The 18,942-nt window shown below is 36.6% G+C and overlaps 1 protein-coding gene across 6 annotated transcripts in view; it reads right to left on the bottom strand.

Annotated features, from left to right (window-relative positions):
- Positions 1-18,942, bottom strand: part of PPME1 (protein phosphatase methylesterase 1) — a 50,042-nt gene that overhangs the window by 29,908 nt on the left and 1,192 nt on the right. The gene's annotated exons all lie outside the window — the stretch shown is intronic.

Genomic DNA, 18,942 nt, shown 5'->3' with positions numbered 1-18,942 from the left:
TGTATCATTTAAAAATATTAAATCATTTTAAAACAAAGCTAAGCAATAAATATCTACTTACAACCTATGTCTTCAACTTTGGATGGAACATAAGAAAGAAACCCTGAGTCTTCCTCTACTTCCATATCTACTCTTCTTTCCAGTAATGAAGGAAATTCAGAATTCTATTAGGAGCAAAACATTAACTACTGCCTGAGATCTTTTACATGCTATGGGACCAAACCGTGGGTATTTATAAAGTATAATATAAAGTCCCTTTTAAATATTTAAGTGAATACAGAAGTACTCTAGGTTGACTATAATACGGAATGAATTACAGTGGTACAGCTGGGCAATCAAGGATGTATTCTCTCAACAGTCAAGTATTTATTGAATATCGTTTTCTACTAGGCACTGAAACAGATTAGTGGGTCTCAATCCATGTAATAAAATTACCTGGGAAGTTTATAAAAATACTGATGCTTAGGTCTAACTCTAGAAATTGATTTAAACCATCTGGGATGTGGCCTAGGTACTGATAATTTTTAAAGTTTCCCAAGTTGAGAGAGAGGTGCTAGAAATATAAAGGAGTATATGGTTTGGAATAACAGAGGAGTTCAAACTCCTCATAGTTCCTACTATTTCCCTGTAATTCCTAACACAGTATGAACCTGGGCAAATTCAATTGATCTAAACTCTTTCTGCCTTAAATTATAGTGACTAAGTAAAATAAGATATCTTTTAAAAGAATCAAATAAATCTGGTAGTTGCTCAGTAAATGTGTAAACCTACTTCTGATAGAAAAACTTCTGCGGAAGTAAACTACAACTTTAGTCTAGACCTATTTTTCTGGTTTGCTGGTTACACTTGAATTCCTACTGGAAAACTAAGAGCAGAACTCTTTAATTTTACTTACACTCACAAACTCATCTATGCATATATTAATTTGAGTATATATAATACAATAACATGGCATGCCAAACATATTATAATAGATTCTAAGGATCTTGAATGAAATTTTAATGTCTAGACCGAGGGATACAGTAGCAGTAGTACCTAACATTTACTGTACACAGCAGTGAGTCACTGTTCCAATTTACAGGCATGATTCTATTTAATTCTTATAAAACTTTCGAAGTTATTTTTATCCCCATTTCACAGATGAGAAAACAAATTAGGTACACAAAGCAACTTCCCCAAGGTTATACAACTACCAAGTGGCAGTAACAGGATTCAACTCCAGTTCCATCACTCTTCAAAGTCTCTGCTCTTTATTCCAATGCTGCACTAATTCTCAGATTTTTAAAAAAATCTATTTGGTTGTATCAGGTCTTAATTGTGGTGCACAGGATCTTTGTTGCATCATGCAGAATCTTTCACTGCAGCACGTGGACTCTCTAGTTGTGGTGCAAGGGCTCACTTGCTCTGTGGCATGAGGGGTATCAGTTCCCTGACCAGGGATCAGACCTGCACCCCCTGCATTGCCAGGCAGTTTCTTAACCATAGAACACCAGGGAAGTCCCCTCAGACTTTTTTTTTTCTTTCTCTCTCATTTATACTTCTGAAAAGTAATAAGGCTTTATTTAGGGCATATTATCAAAGGTTTCCTGTTCAGAATCTAAATATGATTAACTTTGCCAAGGCCACAGAAACTTTCTGAGTTGGCCAGGCACAAGTTAAAGAAAAAGTACTTTCTACAATTAGAAATTATTGCCAGGAGAACAGCCTCCACTTCTTTCTAATCTTCCTTTTAAAAAAAAGTTTCAGGGACTACCCAACTTTACCAACGTATGAGTAATTCCCATTTAGTTTAAAAGGCAATAATCTGCACCTCAAAATGCTGCTCCTACTACCACAGAGATTTTTCGGACATACTCCTAACATCTGCATTTCAACACATAATTGTTTATACACTCCAAGACTTGATGACATTTGGTAACTTAGACAAGAAGTAAAATATTAAGGGCCTTGTATGAAAACTAGTTCTAAAAAATACACGCACCCTAACATTCATAGCAGCACTATTTACAATAGCCAGGACATGGGAGCAACCTAAACGTCCATCAGCAGAGGAATGGATAAGGAAAATATGGTACACATATTCAATGGAATGTTACTCAGCCATAAAAAGGAAGGAAATAATGCCACTTGCAACAACAAGGATGGACCTAGAGATTATCATACTAAGTGAAGTAAGTCAGAAAGACAAAAACACTGTATCACTTATATGTGGAATCTAAAAATATGACACAAATGAACATACCTATGAAACAGACACAGGTTCATAGATATCGAGAACAGACTTGTGGTTGCCAGCTTGTGATTGGGGATGCTGGGGGTGGGGGGAGAAAGGATTTCAAGTTGGGGATTAGCAGATGCACACTAGTATACATGGGACAGATAAACAAGGTCCTATATATTCCATGATAAATAGAAAAGAATATATATTTATAACTTAGTGACTGCTGTACTGCTGCTGCTAAGTCGCTTCAGTCGTGTCCGACTCTGTGTGACCCCACAGACGGCAGCCCACCAGGCTCTCCTGCTCCTGGGATTCTCCAAGCAAGAACACTGGAGTGGGTTGCCATTTCCTTCTCCAATGTAAATATATATATATATATATATGTAAATATATAAATACATATATATTCCAATATATATATATAAATATATATTTATAACTTAGTGACTCTCGGAAATTAATTCAACATTGTAAATCAATTATAGTTTGATTAAATAAAAAACCCCTTGGCCTATATGTTGACCTTAACAGTCTATTTCCAACAGAAAGTGGAAAAATTTTTAAGAAGATGAAAAGAATGAGGGGCTACTGCACTCTTAAAACTTTTAAAATCTAAATTAATTTTCCATTTGCTAGAGACTAAAGCATTGTTCTGCCATTATTAATTGTGTGACCTTGGGCAAGTCACTTAACTTCTCAAGGCCTGAGTTTCTTCATGTCAGATAGGTTTGTAGCATCAGTTTTATATGCTTTGTTATGAGGATTAAAGTAGTCCTTTGGTTACTCTCAAATTATCCTCTTCTATTCTCTGGTGGCTCAAACGGCAATGAATCTGCCTACAATGCAGGAGACCTAGGTTTGATCCCTGGGTCAGAAGAATCCCTGGAGAAGGAAATCTTTTCCATGGCAACCCCCTCCAGTATTCCTGCCTGGATAATTCCATGGACAGATGAAGATGAGCCCAGTGGGCTACAGTTCATGGGTTCACAGAGAGTCAGACACAACTGAGCAACTAACACTTACTATTTCTGTCATGGAGCCAATCATTTTCAAAAATTAGTTTATTCCTTGGAAGTATGGATACCAGTGAGGCTGCAGAAGGAGAGGGTGGTGAACTGGGAGAACAGGACTGACATATACACTATCATGTATAAAGTAGGTATCTAGTAAGAACCCTACTCTATAGCACAGGGAACTCTACTCAATGCTCTATGTAACCTACATGGGAAGGAAATCCAAAAAAACTCCATTTTATTTGATGGAACACATCCTCCATTAGCTTCCCGAGACAGAGGAATTAATTATGAAACTTTGCATGTCAAACTTCTGTTACCCATTTTTACACTTGACTGACAGCTTTCTTTGATATTGAAATTTTATGTTACAGACCATTTCCATACTGTGGAAGGAAGTACCTTGATAGATTCAACTTTGGAAGCATTCGCTAAAATTATACGTACATTTGTATAAAAATACGTGAATATATAAAAAATAAATATATATAAGATCACATTTATATAATTATATTTTAAAACATATACAGGGAATTCCCTGGTGGTACAGTGTTTAGGAGTTGGTGCTTTCACTGTGGTAGCCTGGGTTCAATTATTGGCTGGGGAACTAAGATCCTGCAAGCTATGTGGTGTGGTCGGAAAAACACACAAAAGCAAAAAACAAAGGACACCACTGAAAATATGAAAAATCATAGATCTGATAAGGAACTTGTATCTAGACTGTATAAAAAACTCATAATACAACGACAACCCAATTTCTTAATGAACAAAGGATCTGAATAGACATTCTTCCAGAGAAGATATACACGTGGTCAATAAGGACATGAAAAGATATTCAGCATCATTTAGTTATTAGGGAAATGCAAATCAAAACAACAAAGAACCACTTCACATCACTAAGAGCTTTTGACAGAAAGACTGCCAATGACAAGTGTTGGCAAGAATGAAGAGTTAGAACCCACATACATTGCTGATGGGAATATAAAATGGTACAGCTGCTTTGAAGAACAGTTTGTCAATTCCTCAAAAGGTTAAACAAAGGTATCATATGATCTAGCAATTCCACTCCTAGGAAATTACCCAAGGAAAATGAAAACATCATGTCTACATAAAAACTTGTATAACAATGTTCACAGGGGCATTGTTCATAATAGTTAAAAAGTAGGAACAATTCAAGTCTCTATTAACTGTTGAACAGATAAACAAAATTTGGTATAAATCCAAACAATGGAATATTATTTGGCAACAAAAAAGGAATAGAATAATTGGACATGCTACAATAAAGATGAACTTAAAATATTATGGCAAGCAAAGAGGCCATTCACAAAAGATCACATATATTAAGTCCATTTATTATAAACGTTCAGATTAGGTACATCTATTGAGAAAGAAAACGATGGCTGCCTAGGGCTTGGAGGATTAAGGGAAAGTGAGGACTAAAAAGCAAGACATATTGCTCATGGGTATAAAGTTTCTTTGGGGATGCTAAACATGTTCTAAATTGACTATGGTAATGGTTGCAGAACTTTGGGCGTATGCTTAAAAAAACATTGACTGTATACTCTAAATGAGTCAGTTGTATGGTATGTGAACTCTATCTCAATAAAGTTACCAAAAAATGAGAAGGGGAACATTTAAATAATAGATTATATCATTACTTGTATGGTATGTAAACTCTATCTCAATAAAGTTGTTACCAAAAAATGAGAAGGGGAACATTTAAACAATAGATTGTATCATTACTACCCTAATAGAGAAGAAAATGAAATGAGAAAAACACAGGTCAGATGAGACAAAATACAAAATAAGATGGCAGAAATAAATCCAAATGTATCAAAAATAAACTAATTACTCTAGGTTTTAAATATCTTAAGATGAGATTTTTTTCTTTTAATTTTCAACTATATACTTTTTAAAAGAGACAGAAAGTTCCAAAATAAAAAAGATGGACAAAAACAAAGTAGGCAAATATTAGACAAAACAATTTTAATTGACATTAATTTTATATTATTCTCTATCAAACTTTAGGGCATGTTTCTATCAACTTCTAATTAAGGTATTGCTTTTGAGTTTTTTAAATTTATAGATTTTCTGTCATTTCTTACCATTATATACTTTTTAAATTTTATTTTATATTGCAGTTGAGTTTTAAAGAATTTTTTTATCCCCCACATTTAGAAATTAAAGTTTAGAAACTTTAATCTTAAAGTAGAACAAGCCTCTTCTTAGGAGCCTTTCTTTCTTCTTAAACTTTCTCTTCTATTGAATTATATCTACTATACATGTTTTTATTCCCAACATTTACATTTTGTTCTCTGAAACCAGGTTCCTCTTTTTTTTTTTTTTTTAAATAAAAGAGCATTCTCTTCTTGTTTCACAGATGCCATACTGTCTCGTCTCCAACAAGAGATGTTGGGGGGCAGGGGATGTGTTTGGTTTGTGGGGTTTTTTTGGCTGTACTCCAAGGCTTGGCTTGCAAGATCTTTGTTCCCCAACCAGGGATTGAACCTGGGCCATAGCAGTGAAAGTGCCAAGTCCTAACCACTGGACCACCAGAAAATTCGAGATGCTCGCTTATTTAGTGTTTTATTTTGTTCTATGCACTACTGTTTTCTTTTCTCATTTTGTTTTGGTTTCTGTCTTTTGCACTATAGGCTTTCCCTGGATTGCCGGTAATGCTATGAAAAAGGAGGGCTTGCTGACTATTGAGTATCACTGTACAGTTATCAAGCAGAGACCCAGACTTTTAAATGACAGACTCTTCCCCTTAAATATCAATATCTACATGTTTTTTCTCTTAGGCCAGCCATTTCTCCAGAGATAAATCCTCCAATCTTCTGCTTGGGGACATAAAACTAGCTGTGAGCCTTCTGAAAAGGATCTAAAGAGTCTCATTTGTTCACTCAACAAATAGGTATTAATAAGTACCTATGAGATATTATTTTAGGCACTGGGAATACTACAGTGAACAAAAGACAAAACCCCTACTCTTGTGTTTACACTTAACAGGAGATACGAGCAAAAATTTGCAAGATAGCAATAAGGGCCATATAAAGTCAGGAAGGGGGACAATGAATATCAGAATGAGAAGGAATGAATTTTAAATCAGGTAATCAGGGAAGGCTTCTTTAAGCAAAGACCTGAGGAAAGCAAAGAAGAAAACATAAACATATTTAGAAGACACAATTATGTACTTTCACTTAATACCTGTTTCATCCAGCTGCTTTATCTTTGCCCTCATATCCCTATTGTCTCTAAGTCCAGAGCCACTCTGGTTCAATTTTTCCAGAAGTTAACCTGTCTCCCATTATTGAGATATTTATTTTCAATAAATAGAGGGAAAGGAAAAGATCTGAGAGTCTAATGGAGTCAATCAATCCTATTTTTAGCCCCCTTTCAGAGGTACCTAGCATCTACAATTCCTGAATCTTTATGGGGTTGACATATGGATTAACTTCAACTTTCGTTCTCTTTCTACAGACAGTTTGCAGTTTGCTCTTCCCTGTCAGAGAATTAACAGTCTTCAACTTGCCATCTTCCTAAATCCTGCTGGTATCTTACCTTCCCTCCTTTTCTTTGTCCTTTGATTATTCCTTTTTCCAAGTTACTTTAATTTCAAGGGACTTGAGGAGAAAATGGAGATGAATTAATGAATTAATCTCCACAACTCTAGGGTAGCCGGTATTATTCCTCTTTTGCAAATGAGAAAGCTGGTATTATTCCTCTTTTGCAAATGAGAAAGCTAAACCCAAGAGAGGTTAAATAACTCATCCAAAACCATAGAAAGTAGCTCAGCTAGGGTCACTTCCTTATTAGTTTTTAATACTACCCTCAAAATAATATTAGGTTCTCTCTCCATTCTTAAAATCATCAAAGCTAACAATAAGCACCCAGAAATCCCCAGGAAGAAGTGGAAGAGGATTGGTTCCTGCCATAGGGATAATGATTGGTAGAGGACTCTTAAAGCAAGCCTGAGTACCATGGAGACCAAGAAGAAATCAAGGTTTACTACTATAATTATAATTATGGGAGAGAGCAGAAGGGTGGAGTGAAAAGGAAGAATTAGACAATTCTCAAGTTTCTCTGAAGTCATTCACAACGAAAGAACAGGGGAAACCTTTTAAAAGAGTTCCAACTTACAAAACACTGATTTACCAGGTGCTTGAAAATTCTACATCCTACTCCTAATACTTCTCTGCGTTGGCCAGTGATGAAAATGTTCCTTATTAACTGGGCATTACAGAATCCAAAAATGGAAATAGTAGGATTTTACACAACGTCCTGTATTAGACAAGAAAGGATATTTATGGCCCAATATACGACATGGTTGTATGAATGAAACCTTACCTTACTTAAAACCACTTTCAGATAAGATACTTAGTCTATGGTAACTTCCAACCTGCTGAGTCAGATCACACAAAAACCTGCTTTGTTTTAAATGGATGGATAAAGACAACTGCTGCAGCACAAGAACAACTCTAATCTTATACTTCTGATAATAAAGAACTGTGCTTTACCCAAGTTAGAAATTTTTCTAAATTTTATTTCTACCACTCACCCAATATAAGAACAGCATAAGTAGTAACATTTTCGAAAACACTAAAAGTAAACAGAAAAAAGGATATAAAGTGATCTGGCCTCAAACAAAAACACAATCACTGAGACATCAGTAATGAAACCAAAAAAGCAGACAATAGAACACTTTATGATATTCTACAAATCAACTGGAGTTGTTCACTCTCATCACTGATGCATGGCCATTCTTAGTCATCAAAACAAGTAAGCTACCATTCTGCTTAGGCATATCACAATAGGAAGAAAGAGTTTTGAGGTCAGAGCTTAAAGGCCAATAAAATCCTTATAGAAAACCCTAATATTTCAGAACCAATGGTTCTATAACCCCTTCCCCAGACTCATCTAAATGCCATGACGATCCAGGATAAAGGACAAACAGCAAATATCTTTAGGGCAATTATTTAAGGGATTTTTTTTCCAGTCACAACTTGCTTATTTAAGCAGCTAACTTAATTTCAATTAAAGAGACCTTTGCGTATGCCTTGTATGGCAGGCCCTGATACACTTTCTGGGCATGAGGGAAACCAGCAGGCCTGAAATTTTCATCAATGAAAACTTGGTTCTTGATCTCAAAGACCTAATGTTTGGAGGGAGATAGGCAAGGAAACAGTCACTGTATACTACAGCTATGACAGAAATAAGCCTAGGGTACCATGAGAGCTCACAGATGGAACATTCAAGCTTGTTCAAGACACTTATGGGGATGGAACCAGGTCAGAGAAGGATTCACAAAGATTATATCTGGTGAGAAAATTTTGTTAAATCAAATGCTATAAAAATTGGAAGTACTATTTTTATTAAACAATGACTTGGATAGGGAATAGGCAAAAGTACAAACCTTCTAATTGTCAATTAAAAAGTAATTTCCCAATATTCAGTGGAAAAAAATGTCAGTGTATTCTCCAATTTAAAAATGGGCTTATATTCCAAAGGTTTGTAAAGTAAGTTGCTGGAAAAACTGAAGTACATTTCCTCTGATTAACAGTATTATAAAATATTCATAGATTCTCTGAGAAGCTCCATCCCCAAGTCTATTTAGCCATAATAGGTTACAATGCTATTTGTGATGAAATTCAGTTAATAATAATCATGTAGTTCAGGTGATTCACATAGAAAACTGAATTTAAATTGATATTAATATATCTTGAACCATGGTTCTTATGCTTAAGGAAAAGCTGGTTTAATTAAATGGATGAGAAGGATTAAATGAAACAAACCAGACACATGTGCATTTGTGCTGGGCACTTGACAAGCATTATCTAAATTTAATCCCCACAACAACCTGGGTTGCATTTTCTTAACAGGATAAACATAGAGGGATATAAATATGGAATCATAGAGGGATATAATAGGGTCCAAGTTCATATTTATATACTGTTAATAATCAGTTTTAAAATTTCACTTCTATGCTCAACAAATCTGGTTCTTCCCTCACATTTACTTCCCTACTAAATTCAGGGTGCACAATTCTAAGCTGATGGAAAAAATGTCATATATCCACTGTATCTGAGCATCATTCATTCATTGATCAAATGTTTATTGACCTCCTGCATGCTAACCACTTTGGGGCTAATACACAAAAGGAGATTGCTGTTAAATTAGTGAAGACTAAGCAAAATAGATCACCATCAAGTTGTTAGATGAAATACCGTATGTACAAGGCACCACTGGCTTATGATAAACCACGATTTTTGTAACACTAAAAAAAGAGCTACCAGGGAATTCCCTGGTGGTCCAGTGGTTAGAACTCTGCACTTTCACTGCCAAGGGAGCAAGTTCAAGCCCTGCTCAGGAAACTAAAAATCCCACAAGACATGCAGTGTGGCCAAAAAAATAAAAAGAGCTACCAACTAAAGTATGACACAATACTTTATCACACAGAATTCATTTTACATTTCTTTTTATAACTTTATATCTTTAGTTATTTTTGGCTACTCAGGGTCTGCATCGCTGGGTGTGGGTTTTCTCTATTGTGGCGAGTGGGGGCCACTCTCCAGTTGCAGTGCATAGACTTCTCATTGCAGTGGCTGGCTTCTCTTGGGGCAGAGTACAGGTTCTAGAGTGCGGGCTCAGTAGTTGTGGCGCAAGGATTTAGCTGCTCCATGGCCTGCACAATCTTCCTGGGCTTCATAGATGGCTCAATGGAGCCACCTGCCAAGGAGACCTGGGTCCAGAAGATCAATCTCCTGGAGAAGGAAATGGGAACTCACTCCAGTATTCTTGTCTGGGAAATCTCATGGACAGAGGAGCCTGGTGGGCTACAGTGCATGGAGTCACAAAGAGTTGGATACGACTTAGCAACTAAACAACTAACTACTCTTATAGTAGGATTTTACTTCAGTTTTGGAGAATGATAAAGAGAAAAAGTGTCAAGTTTTGTTAAAGTAAAACTAACCAACAGGCATGAATCTTTATATACAAGAGACAAACTCCAAGCATGAGTTTCAACCATATGAGCATTTTAAATCTCAAATTAGTCAATGTATTTGTAAACACAACACACTCAGCCTAAATGCTTGGTGTTGAAATAAAGTATTGATTCTATTTATGAACTGAAACGATTTTCAATGGAGTATCACTTAAGTTACCCCATCTTAATGGAACTAGTGAGGAAATAAGGTTTCTTTATAGAATGAAGCTAAAGAGGTCTAGGATTTCAGTTTCTCATTCAGTCAGCACTTAAGCAGCCAGCACGTTAGACACCCAGGAAATTAAGACATGATTCCTACTCTTAAGAAGCTCACAGTCCTGAGTAGACAGCAGATCAATAATTACAGGAGTCAGAGGGCTAAATGTTATATCTACAGAAGACTATGCGGACATAGAAGATGTGCTCCTTGACAACTATGTGATAATGCCTACTAGGAGATAATAACCAAAACCAACAAAACTGTATGACCACTATGCATCAACTGTTAAGGAAATAAGGGAGAGGAGGAAGAAAAAGAGAGGAAAAATTATTCCCTGCCTAGAGACAAGGAATAAGAAATAAAAGCTGTATGTTTTTAGGTGAATGTCTCAAATCCAAATAGATATATTAATATTTCAACATCTACTAGCCTGCTTAAGTCTGTTAGGAGGGCAAGTAATGAGTCATGAGCTGCACAGTAGCAGTCCTAGTCACTGCTATCACAAATTCTCCAGCTTAGGAGTCTTCTGGTGGGGACAAAATACTGAAGTTTAATTGCAGCCAGCTATTTAAAGCAAGGCACCACAGCTCTTATATATAAAAAAGAAAAGTTGTCATTAGCAACACTGAAGAGAATGGAAAGAATGGAAAGGACGGCAACCAAATGGCTGTCTGGGATCATGAGAGTTCATTACTATCGATAAGGGCATCTTATTAAAGCAGATGACTTAGAGTCTAAAAACTGTGTACTGGATCAGGCTATTAAGAGATCATCTAACTCAAATCTTACTTTATGGGAAGGAATAATTAGCTGTCTGTTATGTAACAAGCCGGATTTTGAATTCAGCAAGAAAAATATTCCCTTTAAAACATGTGAAAGACTCAAAGTCATAGATTTCCCAGAGCCACTCTCCATAGCACTGGAGCTTAGACTCAAGCATGTCTGGTGCCACAGAAGTCTTTATAGTACACCTCAGAGTTCCTTCTGAGGTCCAGAAAGAGGAAGACTTGACCAAGTCACATGCCTTATTAGTGGCAGAGATAGGATTCCCACTTACACCTGGAAAAAGTCCATGGCAAGGACATACACAGAGACACAGTGAAAAAAGACTGATAGTAAACAATTTCAGCCTTCTGCCATGATTTCGAATGACTATAATTTTCAACATAATCTCTTATTCAATCTTCAAAATACAGAGTTGACCCTTGAACAACGTAAGAAGAGGGGCTGGGTTTGGGGGTGTATGTGTGTGTAACCCTTCAGGCAACTGAAAATTTATGTATAACTTACAGTTGGCCCTGTGTACCTTCCATATTTGAGATTCCACAGAGGCAATTTCAACCGACCGTCAATTGTATTAAGTATAGTACACCTGACCCTTCCACAACACAGTATGAATTCCATGGGTCCACTTACACAAGGATTTGTTTTCAATAGCAAATATTACACAAATGTAATGGTAAATAAAACACAAGTGGAAATTGGTTGAAGCTGCAGACACTAAACCATGGAAAATGGAGGACCAACTATAAGTTATACCTGGATTTTTCACTGTGGGGAGGGTCAGCACCCCAACTCCCTGTTATTCAAGGGTCTATGGCATTCACTATTGAAAAAAAAAAAAAAAAACCCCATGTATAACAGGACTTGCTCAGTTCAAACCATTGTTGTTCAAGGGTCAACTATATAGGTAGTATGTGCTTGGGACTGGTTGTCGATACTGAATTTGAAGGACATCTAAGTGTGGTATATAAGTGGACCATGCTTTTAAAAGAGCTATTTATTACTTAAATGTTTCTTCTCTAAAAGTAACTATTTCACAGTATAAAGGAAGAAATTTTTCCTAACCAATCAAAAGTGTTTCCTCAAATCTGACATCAAGTAACATGACAAGAAAGTCTCGTCAAGTTAAAAAAATTCCAATTACCCAATTTTGGAGAAATAGATTTGCTGGCAATAAGTGTAGCAAAAATGGGGAAATGGACATTCACTCAGAAGTGCTCAGGTCAAGGGGCTCAAAAGTGGCATAAAGGGGAGAGGGAGAAAATGGGAGAGGGAGGGAAAGAGAGAAACCACTTCCTAAACCTGTGCTGTAAAGAAAACAGTAGGGAATCTGAAGTCAGATTAGCCTGTTCCTCTTGTTAATATCAAGATTTAGAGCAGTTGCTGTTTACTCTCTACTCCAGACATCCTTTCCCACCACTCTCTATTCCCTAACAGAATTCCAAATAAATAGTAGCTAGTAAAGATCTTTGTTATCTCTTCTCCAGCCCAAAAGAATGAATCAGAATTGGTCTAAACCAGTCACAGTAATCCCATTCCCTACTGCCAGTGATTAGTTTTAGGATATGCATGTGAACCAGTTCTAGACAGAGACTTAAGGGAAAAACCTGCTGGGGAGTTTCCCATTCTAGGGGAAAAAAAAAAAAAACAGGGACAAGCTAAGTCAGGAAACGGTCTTTGTCTTTGTTTCTTCCTTTTTATTTGGAAAGAAGAATAACGGTAAGGTACAAGTGGAGTTGCAGCAGCCATGCTGCAACCATAAGGTGACCAGTAAGAGAAGGAAAAGCCAACATTTATAAGGATGTCAAAGGAAAGCATGCAAAAAGTCTGGGTCCTGACTGATACAGCTGAATAACTGAATCAACTCTGAACTTCGTATTTATAAAAAGTATTACTTCAATAAATAGTATTTCTGCTTAAATCACAAGTTATTAACAAAATATTAATTATTTCACATTAATGTAATATTGTTAATCTGAATTTGAGGAATTTTATAGGCTGTGTTTAAATAGTAAATATATTTAAATAGTTTTCTAATTATATTACTCTTATACATAGGAATTTATCCCTTGTTTTAATTTGTACATATTTAAGTAATATTAAACATGTCTACATTATGTAACATAAAATATTAAAAGTAACATGTCAGTACTTTCCATCGGAAATATTTTTCATTCAAAAGGGATTTATACAAATTGAAGAACATACTTCAAGGAAGACTCAACGTCATCAAAATGTTGATTCTAAGTTAACTTACATATTTAATATAATGCCGATAAAAATGCTATTAGGCACTAGTCTAGTTGATCAGAAAGTTTACACGTAAAAAAAGTAAGAGGAGCTAGGAAAATCCTGAAAGAGAATGAAGGGGAAGCTACCCCTACCATTTACTAAACATATTAAAAACGCCTCTCTGATTTAAAGCATAGCAGTGGCACATAAACAGACTGACGAAAAAGGAAAGAAAATTTGTAAACAGACCCAAAACTACATAGAAATTTGGTGTATGATAAAGATGGCATTTTAACTAGTGGGGGAAAGGACTAATTTTTACTGAGGTGAAATTCACACAACAGGATAAGGATAAAGACTTTTAAAAAATTGTGTTACACAATTGGACAGCCTATGGATAAAGATAAAAATGGCTTCCTAGGTGGCTCTAGTGGTAAAGAACTCGCCTACCAATGCAGGACATGCAAGAGACGTGGGTTTGATCCCTGGGTTGGGAAGATCCCCTGAAGGAGGAAATGGCAACCCACTCCAGTACTCCTGCCTGGAAAATGCCATGGACAGAGGTACCTCGAGGGCTACAGCCCATAGGATTGCAAAGAGTCAGAAGCAACTCAGCATACAAGCATGCAAAAGATAAAAAAGATAGATCTGTTCACTTTGCATATCAAGATAAACTTCAGATGGATGTAAAAAAGAAAGATACAGGTCTCAGGGAGAAAAGCATATTACTTTATAACCTGGAAGAAGGAAATATCTTTCTGAAATACAAAATCCAGAAGCAAAGGGTTTTTCTACAGAGGTTTGATTATATTAAAATTTTAAAACAGAATTTTTTACATGGCAAAAATTATTATAAGCAAAGTAAAAGGGCAACTTGGAAAAATATTTTTTAACATGTACAAGGGGAAAAAAAACCCTAATATATAAAAGGCTTCAAAGCAATTCCATTCTTAGGTATATATCCAAAAAAATACAAACATTATTTCCACACAGAGATTTGCATGTGAATGTTCACAGGATCATCATTCATAAGAGCAAAACACTGGAAACCCAATTCCAGCAACTGAAAAATGATTACATAAATTGTGATATATCTATACAATGGAATACCATTCAGCAGAAAAAAAAAAAAGAATGAAGTACTAATAAATGCTACCTCATAGAAACTTGAAAATATTACGCTAAGTGAAAGAACCCAGTCACAAAAGGTCACATATTGTATGGTTTTATTTATATATCTCCAGAATAGGCAACTTCATGGACACTAGAAATAGATTAATGGTTGCTAGGGGAAGCGGGGGGTGATGTGAACAGGTAAGTAGTTTCTTTACGGAATGATGAAAATGTCCCAGAATTAGTGATGATTGCACAACCTTGAACATCCTAAACATCACTGAACTGCGTACTCTAAAAGGGTGACTTCTACAGTATGTGAATTATAAATCAGCTGTTTGAAATGGATAACATAAACAGATTACTCTTTTAGTAATTTAAATCTTTTAGTAACTTAATATGCAACCTTGAGCAAATCACTCCACTTTGCCCTTTATTTCTCTATCTGTGGTAAACAGCCCCTTAAAGCCTTCCTCAGAGGCCCTGGGAAATTTGTAACACATTTAAGAAGTTGAATGAAAAACTGTCTGATCAGATATGAATAAATACACAGCTTGAAGGGGAAAAAGCTGTGTATTGTAAGATACATTATAAGATACTGAAAGAAGTGCTTCTATTTCTTAAAGAATGAGCCTTTCTCATTGTTCTTAACATAATCTACTAGTTACCATTCCTTAAGAGCTTGTGTGTCAGGAAGCATAACTGCTTTTCATATATTATCTCGTTCTCACAGCACTCTAAGGTAAGCAGAAGTATCCCAGTTTTAGAGTTAAGAAACAGACCATGAGAGGTTAAATGACTTAACTAAAGTAAATTCAAGCTAGCCTTCAAACTCAGATCATTATCACTTCAAACAACGATCTCTTTTGCACCAAGGTGTAACGAGAACCGGGCTCCAGAATCACTGTGGACGGTGATTTCACTGCAGCCATGAAATTCAAAGACAACTGCTCCTTGGAAAGAAAGCAATGACAAACCTAAACAGTGTATTAAAAAGGAGAGACATCGCTTTGCCTACAAAGGTCTGTATAGTCAAAACTGTGGTTTTTCCAGTAGTCATGTACGGATGTGAGAGTTGGACCATAAGAAAGGCTGAGCACCAAAGAATGGATGCTTTTGAACTGTAGTGCTAAAGAAGACTCTTGAGAATCCCTTGGACAGCAAGGATATCAAACTAGTCAATCCTAAAGGAAATCAACCCTGAGTATTCATTGGAAGGACTGATGCTAAAGCTCCAATACTTTGGCTACCTGATGTGAAGAGCCAATTCACTGGAAAAGACCCTGCTGCTAGGAAAGATTGAAGGCAGGAGGAGAAGTGGGTTGCAGAGGATGACATGGTTAGATGGCATCACTGACTCAATGAACATAAGTTTGAGCAAACTCCAGGAGAAAGTGGAGGACAGAGGAGCCTGGGGCGCTGCAGTCCATGGGGTCACAAAGAGTCAGACACAACGTGGTGACTGAACAAGTAAGAATAACAATAGTAACAAAAACCCAATATAAATCTGGGTTTCTGAAGTCTTGTTTCTGCCACTTAAGGATTCTGTGATATTAGGCGAGTCAGTGAACATTTGAGTTTTCTCAATAAAAGAAAATATTAACCTTTGCCCCAACTTACCTCATGGAATAATATAAAAAAGGGACTAATATATATGTATCATTTAAAGCACTATAAAACTGTAAGAGATGATTGTAGAAACAAAGTACTTACTATTGATGAACCAAAACTATACTAAAAAATGACTTACAGTCTAATTGTAATGGAATGTACTAAAATAGTGACTTTCAAAACACCCTTAAGCACACCACATGATATAGACTAAATGTTCGTGCCCCCAAAATTCATGTTAAATCCTAACTTCCAATGTTACTTTTGAAGGTGGAGCCTTTGGGAGGTGATAAGGTCATGAGGGTGTAGCTCTCATCAAAGTGATTAGTAACCTTACTAAAGAGACCCTACAGAGCTTCCTTTCCCCTTCCCACAGGTAAGGACACAGTGAGAAGACTGCCATCTATGACCCAAGAAGCAGTCCTCACCACACACAGAATCTGCTGGTGCCTTGATCTTGGATTTCTCAGTCTTCAGAACTCTGAGAAAAAAAATACGGTATTTTTTTTATGGTAACCCTAACAGACTAATACCAGTTGCAAGCAGGGCTCTAAAGTCAGAGTAGTTCCAAAAGCTTTTAAAAAGTTCAAAACCACTGTTCTGAGCATCATCTACTGGCATCTATCAGGGAACAATAAAACCAGGATTTCAGGCCTTACCCGAGAAATAACATACATAAAGCTACTGCCACAATGCCTGGCACACAATATTAACAAAAAGAAAAAAGTAATTGCTATTATAGCTTTATCCAGTAATACTTTGGAATTACTAAATCCAATTGGAAAAAAATAAATTATGGAAACTCAAGAAAAACCAAAATCTCAAAACCACCCTGAATATGCAAACACAGCTAAACAAGGTTTACTGAAACTAAAGGCAAGAGATTATGAAAAATAGTTGAAACAGTAAGTCATATAAGATACTATCAAAGGAACAGGTCCAATCTGAGAGTAAGAGAAAGGCTGGGGAGTGGAAAAGATGGGAAGATTAAAAAAAAGCAACTGAGAAGTTAGAAATAAAGGATGATTCGAAACTGGCGGAAGTGACACTTTATAAACTAGGACTGACTAAAAAAAAAGGAAGACTGAATCCCAGGGTATTTGCAAAGGAATAAGATACATAACTCAAATTAACTATTGCCAACAATAATAATTATGAACCCAAAAAACACAATGGGTCTCAGAGTCCAGAGATCCAAGTCTTTAGTGACCCTATTGCCCAGCTTCTAGGAAGCATAAGTATGAGGAAGATCTGTGTTTCAGTTTTCTCATTTATTAAGAGAATATACTACTCCCTGCTTCCTAGTTTACCTAACAGAATATAGAAGTCTCCAAGGCTCAGTTTCCTCAACTATATGGTGAAGCAGTAAGACCATTTCAAAGCTCTCTTCCAGTTTGATGACTCTAGGGAAGGAGAGTCTATATTATCACTAACATTAGGGTTACATGCTGCTGCTGCTGCTAAGTCACTTCAGTGTCTGACTGTGTGTGACCCCAGAGACGGCAGCCCACCAGGCTCCCCCGTCCCTGGGATTCTCCAGGCAAGAACACTGCAGTGGGTTGCCATTTCCTTCTCCAAGGCATGTAAGTGAAAAGTGAAAGGGAAGTCGTTCAGTCCTGTCCGACTCTTAGCAACCCCATGGAGTGCAGCCCACCAGGCTCCTCCGTCCATGGGATTTTCCAGGCAAGAGTACTGGAGGGGGGTGCCACTGCCTTCTCCGTTAAAGAGGTTAAGTTACTAACAATTAAGCTAATCAGTAGATTTTAGTATACGTGCTGCCGAAGTGGGCACTAATCAGATTTTACTTTCTCTTAGCATTTTTCTTCAGTTCTTCATCTTCAGAGCACTTGTTTTGCCAAAATGAGAAGCTAAGCTCTAAACTTATCTGAAGCGCATATGGTTATTAAAAAGCTAGGATTTTTATGTATTTTCACAGAAGAGCACTGGAATACTGAAAAACCAAAGTTTAGATTAAGAAAGGCAGCAACTAAGATACATATCAACAATAAATGCTACATTAATTTTATAGTCCAGGTTAATCTTCCCCAAATAATCGACTACAGATCAGCTTCCAGATCCTCCATGATCATGTTACAGCCCTACCTTAGTCTTCCAAAGTCAAACAATCTTCACTTTACCTTACATGCAGCCTTCTGCCACCTCTTTGCACTGTGTGCATTCACTGACCCACCTTTTACCTTCCTCTGTCAAGGTTTTCTCATTTTTCTACTCTGTCCCATGGTCAGGTCTCCACTGCAAGTCTTTGTTTCCTTCCCCGGTTTTTCCAACCATTCTCACTACCCCTCTACCCTACTGTTTTAATTTATAGATTCTCCTTTCTCTCCATTCCTAGGACCTGTTTTCACAGCACTGTATCTCCTATCTTCGTCTCTTTTGGTAAGCTTTTGTACATGTTACTTCAAGATTTTATTTTTCTCTAGTCATTATTCCAAGAATATCTATCAATCCTTCTCTAGAATTTCAAACACACACTCTTGATTACCACATACCTAAGTATTTTTTCTATCCCTTACAGTCACTAGTCTCCAGAATCCTGTCTGATACTACAAACACACCTCAAAACCGACTACCTGATCAATTACCTATTCTCTAGCAATTACCTCTCCCAGGTTCAACTCATTACACTCTCTCTCCTACATCTTAGATCCCCCAACCTGGCCCAGTTCGTTCAACAACCTAAAATTCCAAAAGCCAGCACAGCTCCTCCCATTCCAGTAAGTGGTGGTTTCCCCCAAAACATTTT

Source organism: Bos grunniens, chromosome 15 (genome assembly GCF_055505025.1).
Source record: "Bos grunniens cultivar Pamir isolate PY7600 chromosome 15, Bosgru_T2T1.0, whole genome shotgun sequence".
Lineage (NCBI taxonomy): Eukaryota > Metazoa > Chordata > Mammalia > Artiodactyla > Bovidae > Bos > Bos grunniens.
This window is presented reverse-complemented; position numbering and strand designations above follow the sequence as displayed.